Here is a 10,494-nt window from a genome sequence, read left to right as displayed (position 1 = left end):
AGGGAAATAACTTAGATACTTACTTTAGTGTTTATGATATTTTTGTAAAGAAAATGTATACGTGTGTTTGAATTGTTTTTTGGTAATTTCTCTTTCTTACTCCCTCTACTAATTTTTTTTGGATGACACCTATAACAGGTCTCTTTGTCATCGACGCGTCTCCTTTGTTTGGTAGCTCCACATTCAAATTTCAGGTCAGACCCCAAATATTTATTTCCTTGTTGTGTGTGATCGGCATCTTTTTCTGGCAGAAACCTGGTTGATGTAAGAAAGTTACAAGAGGTCCCGTACAATTTTTATGTACGTGTATGTACATTCTGTTTCTTTGCTTGGTACAAAATATATTGCAAGGGATGTTCATTTTTGCTTCGTTTAAATATTGCACTCCCGGCAAAGTTTATTTTAGGATCCAATAAAGATACTGGGGTGTGTTTCTATTTATCTAAAATAGAATCAATTCTTCGCAATATCTCACATGTCACTGTGTTAGACTTTTGTACATATACACATTAGCGCTTCCATATTTTAGAAAGAAATGTCGCGGTGGACGACAATGGGCCTGTTTGGATGGAGGACACACAGGCATCTCCTTACATAGGCAGCAATCACAGCCTCAAGCTTGAGAAATCCACCACCTAAGATTCCTGCCTGAGTCAGGCAGCTTTCTCTGGAAGCAAACCAAACAAGCCCAATATCTTCTCATCTCGCTCGGGGTGTGTTGCCACGTTTCACAATGCATACTCATATGTTGACAACTCAGGAACTACTCGGATGCCATTGTGCCAGACTTTTGTTTGTACCCATATAGCAGTTCCATTTTATACGAAAAAGTACATGGATGACGATAGACTATGCATAACTTGCTTGGATGTGTTGCCATGTTGCACAGTGCATATGCACGTGTCAACAAAACTCTTCCCAATGCATAACCGATGGACGCGTCGGTCTTTTTTCCATGCACGCAAGCTTATCTGGCGAAAGCACCGCAAAACGCTGTCCCGTTGAGACTTCCAATAGCAACACTGACACGGCACCGCGGGACCTCTATAAAACCCGAGGTACCCCTGTTGATCTCTTCCAACAATCGAAGCCCTCAATCGACATCGACTTTCATCCACAACTACAATGAGGATTAGGCAAGTGTTGCGCACGGCTGTTACCCTTATGCTGGTGATATCCTCATCCGGTATGTTTCTCACAAAGAATCAAATTAATTTGTTGCTCTTGCACATGGTACCATCGTGCGTTTCCAAAATACTCTTCTTATGCGCGATTATGCCTGTTCACTTCCAGGCATGGCGACGCAACCAGTTCAGAGACGAACCACGAGACGAATTCGGCCATCAGGGACGGGTCATGCGGTGCTAACCAGTGCACGGCGTACTGCCAAAGCAAGTAGCAAGGGGCAGGCACGTGTTTTCCGAAGGGATGGAAGTGCTCGCTCTTCAAGGATATTCATCCCCCGAGGAACTAGATATAGCTAGTTGCATCGCATACCATGTATAAAGTTTTTTCGTGCAAGAAATTCCAACTAAATAAATAAGGAAAAAATGTTTCCTTTTGGAAAATCAAATTAATTTGTTGCTCTTGCACATGGTACCATCGCTGTATTTTTGTGGCGTAATTGTAGAAGTGGCCATGCATCCTGTGAGTTTCACCGATTATCTCCTTTCCGTTTTCCAGCAGTAACCTCCCTAGTCTCTTCCCAGCCCATCGGATCTGGCTCAGCCACATACTCCTCCCTGCCGTCCTCCACCCACCATGCTTTCCTTCCATCTGGTCCAGTGGCGGAGCTAGAGAAGAAATGGTGGAGGGGCAGAAGGCAAATACAGCAATCTTGAGGGGGCCAAAGACTATGCTTTTTCTAATTAAGCACTTTCAAAATAAATCTTCAGACATTGTGTCAAGGTTTGGGGGGTCATGGCACCTCCAGGAATACATGTAGCTCCGCCGGTGATCTGGTCCCTCCACCACGATCTCCTTCCGCCTGGTCCCAATGGCATGCTCTCCTTCCGCCTGGTCCCCATGGCACACTCTCCTTCAACACTTCCTAACATAGGCGAGGTGATTTGTCTCGAGGCGGCCCGATTTATCGGCCTCATGCGTTAAACTCCATAGTGAAGCTTCAATTCCGGGGCACCATGAAGGTCATTATCCACGGGGGAGGCTTGATTCACGTTCGCCGGTTTGTTGAGTGGGAACAACCTTGCTTAATGATCAATGCCATCACCTTGTTGGGATTGGGTGAACTTGATCCAAAGTGGTTGAAGATGCGTAGGTGTCCCGAATTTGCAAGGTTTGATTCTAAAATAATTCAGGGATGTTGACCAAGCTTTGACCTTGTAACCACACGCCTTATGGAAATCCAAGACCACGGTTCAGTTCGCCTCGTCGAGCAGCCACAAAGTATCAGCGTCCCAACTGCAGAAGCAGCGAAGACCGACCGAAACACAGTCAAGGCAATGAAGAAATCAGCGGAGGCGGCAGCAAGAAGGAACACGCGAACTATTACCTAACATCCTGGTATCAGCTAGCCACCCACCACCCTTCGCCGCCGCCGCCGCCGCCCTGGAAACTCGCTGTCAGAAGCAAGTGCGCGACAATCTCATCGCCGCCATGGATCCCGCACTGAAGGCCTACCTCGACAAGATGAGCGACGAGGCTGCCGCCCACGCCGACAAGATGCGCGAAGAGGCTGCCGCTCGCGCCAAGAAACAAGATGGCGACACCACCGCGATTTTGCAAGCTTTGGCGACACAAACAGCACGCATCGACTCCCTCGTCACCTGGAAGCCGGAGTTGGAGGCGTGATTCGCGCAGCTTGAACTCTCGGTCGCGGCTCTTCAAGCTGCGTCGTCCTCCACGCCGCCAGCGACCCCTCCTACGGTCGCACGCAAGATCCAAGGGCAACCATGCCGCGGCGCGTCACTGCACACTGGGGATCCTTCGTCGGTGATCCCCGAGTCACCGGCGATGTCCCCGGTCACGGGTATGCCCATAATCCCGCCCCAACAGTCACTTCCCCTATCTTCGCAAATGCTAGCAGCCATGGGTCAAGCTCCACCACCGATGACATTTCCTGTCTTCGCGGGCGAAAATCCCCAACTCTGGAAAACTTTGGCAGAGCAGTATTTTCAGATGTTCACGATCAACGAATTGTACTGGGTTCCGATGGCAATTTTGAATTTCTCCGGTCCTACCACAATTTGCTTGCAGTCAGTTCAGCCTATGACATGTGGGACTCACACATCAGTTTGACTAGTCAACACCCCTGTTGACTGCTGACGTCATCATGACGTCAGCAAACATTATTCTGGATAATGTTGAATTAAATAAATTAAATAAATTCTAAAATGATTTAAATCTTTTAAAATCAATATAAAATAAACCATAGCTCGGACGGAAAAACTTTGTACATGAAAGTTGTTCAGAACAACGAGACGAATCCAGATACGCAGCCCGTTCGTCCGCCACGAATCCCTAGCATAGCGAACATGCAACTTTCCCCCTTCAGTTCATCTGTCCGGAAACGCGAAACACCGGGGATATTTTCCCGGATGTTTCCCCCTTCCGGTATCACCTCATAACGCGTTAGGGCACCCCTAGCACCGCTACTTGTATCGTCATGTACGTTATGCTTCTGTTTGCATTATATTCATTGTTTCTTCCCCCTCTTCTCTCCGATAGACTACAAGACCGACGCCGCTGCTACCCAGTACGACTACGGTGTTGTCTACCCCTCTCTCTTGCCAGAGCAGCCTGGCAAGCCCCCCCCCCCCTTGATCACCAGATATCGCCTACTTTCTTTCTACTGCTTGCATTAGAGTAGTGTAGCATATTACTGCTTTCTGTTAATCCTATTCTGATGTATAGCCTGTCATTGTTACTACAGCTATTGATACCTTACCTGCAATCCTAAATGCTTAGTATAGGATGCTAGTCTATCATCAGTGGCCCTACATTCTTGTCTGTCTGTCGTGCTATACTATCAGGCCATGATCACTCGGGAGGTGATCACGGGTATATACTTACATATATACATACTATACAGGTGGTGACTAAAGTCGGGTCGGCTCGTTGAGTACCCGCAAGTGATTCCAATGTTGGGGGTTGAAGGGGCAGGTGGTTCCACCCAGGTAGTGGTGGGCCTAGGTTCCCGACGGCCCCCGACTGTTACTTTGAGGCGGAGCGACAGGGCAGGTTGAGACCACCTAGGAGAGTGGTGGGCCTGGCCCTAGTCAGCGTCTGCGGTTATTTCAACATAACACGTTTAACGAGATCTTGGTATTTGATCTGAGTCTGGCCACTGGCTTATACGCACTAACCAACTACGCGGGAACAGTTATGGGCACTCGACGTCGTGGTATCAGCCGAAGCCTTCGTGACGTCAGCGACTGAGCGGTGCGCGCCGGGTTGGACCGTGTAACGCAACTTCCTTTGTAATGGAGGTTGCTAGGTCGGCTCTCCGGCCGCCCTCACAACGTGCAGGTGTGCAATGGGCGATGGGCCCAGACCCCTGCGCCATAGGATTTAGACCGGCATGCTGACCTCTCTGTTGTGCCTAGGTAGGGCTGCGACGTGTTGATCTTCCTAGGCCGGGCATGACCCAGGAAAGTGTGTACGGACAAAGGGGATCAAGCGTATTGGGAAATGTGGTGCACCCCTGCAGGGAAGTTAATCTATTCGAATAGCCGTGATCTTCGGTAACAGGACGACTTGGAGTTGTACCTTGACCTTATGACAACTAGAACCAGATACTTAATAAAATACACCCTTCCAAGTGCCAGATACAACCGGTGATCGCTCTCTCACAGGGCGACAAGGGGAGGATCATCAGTTAGGATTATGCTATGCGATGCTACTTGGTGAACTTACCATCTACTCTCTTCTTCTGCTGCAAGATGGAGATTACCAGAAGCGTAGTCTTCAACAGGACTAGCTATCATCCTCTTATTCCAGCATTCTGCAATTCAGTCCACATATGATACCCCTTTTCCATTTGATACCAATGCATACATATGTAGTGTAGCTCCTTGCTTGCGAGTACTTTGGATGAGTACTCACGGTTGCTTTGCTCCCCCTTTTCCCCTTTCCTATACCCGATTGCTGCGAACAGACGTTGGAGTCCAGGAGCCAGACACCACTTTCGATGACGACTACTACTACTCGGGAGGTGCCTAGTACTACGTGCAGCCCGTTGACGACGACCAGGAGTAGTTTAGGAGGATCCCAGGCAGGAGGTCTGTGCCTCTTTCGATCTGTATCCCAGTTTGTGCTAGCCTTCTTAAGGCAAACTTGTTTAACTTATGTCTATACTCAGATATTGTTGCTTCCGCTGACTCGCCTGTGTTCGAGCCCTTGTATTCGAGCCCTTGAGGCCCCTGGCTTGTAATATGATGCTTGTATGACTTATTTTATTTGTAGAGTTGTGTTGTGATATCTTCCCGTGAGTCCCTGATCTTGATCGTACACGTTTGCGTGTATGATTAGTGTACGGTTAAATCGGGGGCGTCACAAGTTGGTATCAGAGCCGACTGCCTGTAGGAGTCCCCCTTCGAGACTCCTTGGCCGAAGTTGAGTCTGGTCATTACAAAACTTTTAACTAACATGGCTGTGTGGCTTACGGGCCCACGTCGCCATTGGGTGGTATTAGGATCTTTTTATTCCTCATCTATACTCTGGGACTCTGATCTCTCTTCTATTCAAGTTAAATGATTTTACTAACTCTAACTCTAGGTTCTCGTAATTACTTCCTCCCAGAGGGCCCCTCGCTCGAGATGATTGCTTGGTGCGCCGAAGGATTCCAAAGATACTCTCCGATGTTATCCCGAGAACTTGTGCTCATTGCTTTTGTGATTTCCTTCCACCGTCAACCCCTACGTAAAACTACATACACTTGCCATGTATACAAACATTCCCCGTTGCCCTTGTTATTACAAGATGCCCTGAAATACTCTCTGTTGTCCCGAGAATCCTTTGAGCTTACTACCATGTTGTTCTTTGCCACATGAATACCCCTAAGGATAATTTCTCACACTTACCGGGGATTTGTTCATCCCCAGTTGTTCCGGTGTTTTGCAAAATTCATCGAAATGACATTCGACCTTCTGAAATCCTCAATAGCCTATTGCTCTTGATCTTCTTTACCTACTTGCATAATGGTTACTTCCATATGTCAAGCAATATTCATTAAAATACACTGTGATCGACATTCTGATCCTGTTGATTCAACTTGTGTGTGAATGCACACAATTATCAGTTATTCCCTGAGAATTATCCTTCTGGCTCGGACGTCATTTTGAACATGAGCTGGTTGTCGACCAATCAAAACTGCCACCATTTGTGCCTAGTCTACTTAGCTTATCTTTTGATCACAGCATTGCTTCTGATCCCTTGTCTTGGAATTCATAGTTCCTTTGCAACTGAGCTTTGAGTTAGTCAGTTGTTTCTATAATCTGATCTCCTTGCATTCTTTCTTCCTCTGGTGGAGTACCGATACTCACATCAGATCCCTTATGGACCACCAGATCCTTTATTGGATTTTGTCCGACACCGTTCTTCATATTCATTAAACCTTGTGAGCCTTTCGTAGGGTAAATAATGCCTTTGGTAAATTGTATCCTTTGCTTTGTCAACCATGCTCTACTTTCGAGCTTGTACTATTTACTCATGAAGTTTATGGTATATGTTTCTACGATGCCCTGATGGGTTGAACCTATGCCTTCCTTAATCTGTGTGAACCCGAAAGATTTCACGGGTCATACTTATCTGGTACTGTACCAGGTAAAACTTTCAACAACTAATGTCATTTTTGAAAAGCGAGAGGTGAATGGAAGGTTATACATTGAAGAAGTGGGAGTCGACCTTGAACTTGTGTTCATGCCCATGGACATGATGTAGATCCTATCATGGAAACTTCTTGTAATAATAACTATTTCCTTGACACAAGTTCATCTAGTATCCATGTTTGGTCCTTTGCAACCGTGGTTCCGACCATATTTTCTCTTTGGTCCCATTTCTCGGACAAGATAAAGAACTTTTGTTTGGCAAGTCAATACACCAGTCCAACCTCTACCTTGACCTACCGTCGAGTATTACCCTCTGGTATCTCGAGAATATCTAAGAACTGTGTTGCATCTTATGAGTCTTCCTCAGCTATTATTTCTCCATGATTCCAATTTTTCTAGGGTTCTGAGTTGTTAGTCGCTCAAGAACACCAGTAAGTGAACCGATTCCGCACTCTGGTTCGATAACTCTAAGTAATCTTCGTTGCTTATGAGTTTAATAATCCTTCAAGTCATTCCTAGCCTGATCGGCTATATCATTCTTGTGCTAAGTTTTAACTGTGCTACCTGGTCCTTCTTCCCGGAGCACAATTTTTGACGATGAGCTAAGGTTACGTCGATCTTCCCTGTCTTGTCATTTCACCTTGAACAACAAGCTTGATTCCGAGTTTGTGTTGTACTAGTGGTTTCAATAACCTTTCTCTCCATCATTCATTTGACTTGATGTCATCGCCGATCGATTACATCTTAATGAAATATCTCGACAAATGTGTCGTGATCATCATAAACAATGATATGCCTTCTTCCAAGTGTGAATTGAACTCATGATGGGAAATACCATCATTTCCCCTCGATGATTTGTAATAACACCGACAGCATTCTTGCATTCCTTCCAACACAAAACTTGTTCTTGTTTTGTGTTATACCTTGAGTTTCTTGATATCTGACTTATGCTATGTTCTATCTTGAAGCATTACTGTCTTTTATATCAAGGATGTTGTGAGGTTTGCTCCACCTCTTGATAACTCTTGGTGTAGTGATACTTATCACAAGAACCATTCTTTCTTGATCCCCGTATTTCCTAACCGGGAATATCGACAAGTGAACGATGCTGCGTGGATTCTGTAATTCAAGCAACCCTATTGCTTTGAAGTTAATGGGCGGTAGTTCATCCTCAGACTATTGGTTATTGAATCACCATTCTAACATTGATCATGCTACATAAGCCCATATCTCGGGTGCACCATTCAACCAATGTTTAATTGTGTATGTTTTCCTCGAGCATACGTCTTTATATCTGTTGAACTGACAAGTGTTACCTCCTTGTTCACATAATTATGGAAATCCATCTTTGGTTAATCTTGATGAATTGTTGCTGACTCCATCAACCACATCCTCATTTTCTCCTTGGTTAATGATGAACTTTTGTTTTGGAACATGCTTCTATAGTTCATTTCCCAAGATTCTTATAATGTCATCTCGTTGATTTGTGGTGCCCCTCTTCTTCTCAGGCATCCAGAGTCTGAGGTATCCTGACACCTATCAGATCTGAATCTCGGTCAGATATGATGGTTGGAACATATTTCCAAGAGTTTTAACATTGGTATTTATATCCCCTGGTAAGGGGATGTCATGCCTAGCACACCTAGCTGGAGGACCTATTGTTATAGTATCCCTTTTGGCAAGATTAACCATTTTCACATGAGTAAATTATAAGACTTATTCTAGAAGTTGTTCCTGATGGATCCTTTGTGTAACCAAAGTCTGACCTTTACTTAAAGACCATGTCAACGCTATCTCGAAGCATGTATGTGGTACTCCGATTTTCAATAAGAACATTTGAAGCACAATGCTAAAATTTCTTTATTAATTACCCCCAAACACCATTGTATGGGTAATGGCATGATATCTCTCTCCCCTTTTCAAAAGGGTTTTCTACGTCATATCATGTCATGGATATCATGCTCTGTTTGTCCTTGGGAAGGATATACCCTTGGAATATGTGTTTAAACACATTTTCCTTTCCATTGTTCTGTTTAATCTGATAATCACCTTTTCCTTTCCATTGTTTTTTTAACCTTCTTCAGGTTTATATGATCTAATCAGTAATAAGTCACTGCTTTTGTAAGCATCTCGTTGTACCACTATGTTAGTAAGACCTTGTTACTATTGTTGATAAAATTCCGGTAACCTCCGATGGACGGGAACTTTGCCTATTGGTCCGCCTCGTACAACGAGCAGGAAAATGGTTCTCTTCATCCCTCGCCTTTAGTACCAATGGTTGTTTCCGACATAATCGATAATCTATCCTCTGACAAGCCTTGCTTACATGATCTTGCAAGACGTCATCCCCCTTCCTACTTTTAACCCACATGGTGGGCCCATAACCCACAGTTTCACAGGATCGAAACCTGACTCTCTTGTACACCCTATTGTCAAATGTTATTCCTCATGCTTGACTTCGTATGTAATTCACGGGCCACCTACCTAGTGATCTATTCTGGTATCAGACGCAATACTTATTATCGTTGCTCGGAACCCCTTTCACCTTCTGATTAGGCCATCGAACGATTTCCTAGCCATTAGAAACTTCTCATGGTACCTTCTTACTTTACTCTCGATATGATCTTAAGTATCTATTCGAGAGTTACTTTCCGCCACCTTCCCTGATGTTAGCTACCAGATAGTCAACCTTGCTGCATTCCGTTCTCCCAGTTTACTTCCCCTTTATTCTTTCATAAATACGATTGTGTTTCCGAAGAAAAGATGTCGACTTCATCATCATGACATGAAGCAAACAAAATGGAGACATCGACGCAATGGATCGACCTCTTCGAAGAGAGCAACCAAGACCGAGAATATCCGATAGAACTTCGTAGCCATATCTTTCCCCCTTACTCTACCTCTTAAATCTCGGGACGAGATTTCTTGTAGTGGAGGAGAATTGTGACGCCGGATAATTAGACTATAGTAATTCCCTGCTAATGATGCCATGTCACCTCGGTTACCGTTGATAATCTCGCGTTAGTTCAAAACCGGTTTGAATTCAAATTTAAAATCAAGCAAACAATAAAAGTTTTCAAATATTAAAACTAAAATATTCATCGTGTGGTAAATAATCCCTAACTAGTTTTGGTGGTGGAACCAACCTTTTACAAAGTGTTTAAATGCCCTAAACTAATTAAAAATAATGGTTGAAACAATAATTCAAATGCTTATCAAATGATAAAAATTCTAAAATAATGTATTTTAAATGTTACACTTAATATGACAGTGGCCTAATTATTAATGCTAACATAGGTACTAACTTTATGTCTTGTAAACCTAAACAAATAAAAGGAAATTAGGAAATAGAAAAGAAGAAATAAAAGAAAATAGTAAACATTAACTAAACAAAAAAGACAAAAGGCCCCCTTCCCCACTGGGCCTCTTGGCCCAGTCGGCTCAGCCGACCAGGCCGACCTGGGCCACCCCTGCCTATAACCCCCCACCCAGCGGTAACCTAGCCCACTACCCCACCACTCGTACCCCACCCCCACGATCCCCTTCCCTCCCATCCCGAGCTGGATCGGGATTGGGCCAACGCCCGGTCACCGCCGCCGAGGTCCCGCTGTCGCTCCCCGTCCGCCGCCGCCCTTCCCGTCGCCGGATCGTCGTCGCCCCGTCCTCGTCCTCCTCCCCAAACCAGAACCGGTTTGGGGCACGACCT

General features: G+C 45.0%; 1 long non-coding RNA gene across 1 annotated transcript; it reads left to right on the top strand.

Moving 5' to 3' along the window:
* Positions 1-1,079: 1,079 nt before the first annotated feature.
* On the top strand, positions 1,080-1,587 carry LOC119314303. Its single transcript, XR_005152259.1, has 2 exons — positions 1,080-1,186; positions 1,294-1,587. It is a non-coding gene; the product is annotated as an uncharacterized LOC119314303 (long non-coding RNA).
* Positions 1,588-10,494: the final 8,907 nt, after the last annotated feature.

Source organism: Triticum dicoccoides, chromosome 6A (assembly GCF_002162155.2).
Source record: "Triticum dicoccoides isolate Atlit2015 ecotype Zavitan chromosome 6A, WEW_v2.0, whole genome shotgun sequence".
Lineage (NCBI taxonomy): Eukaryota > Viridiplantae > Streptophyta > Magnoliopsida > Poales > Poaceae > Triticum > Triticum dicoccoides.
This window is presented reverse-complemented; position numbering and strand designations above follow the sequence as displayed.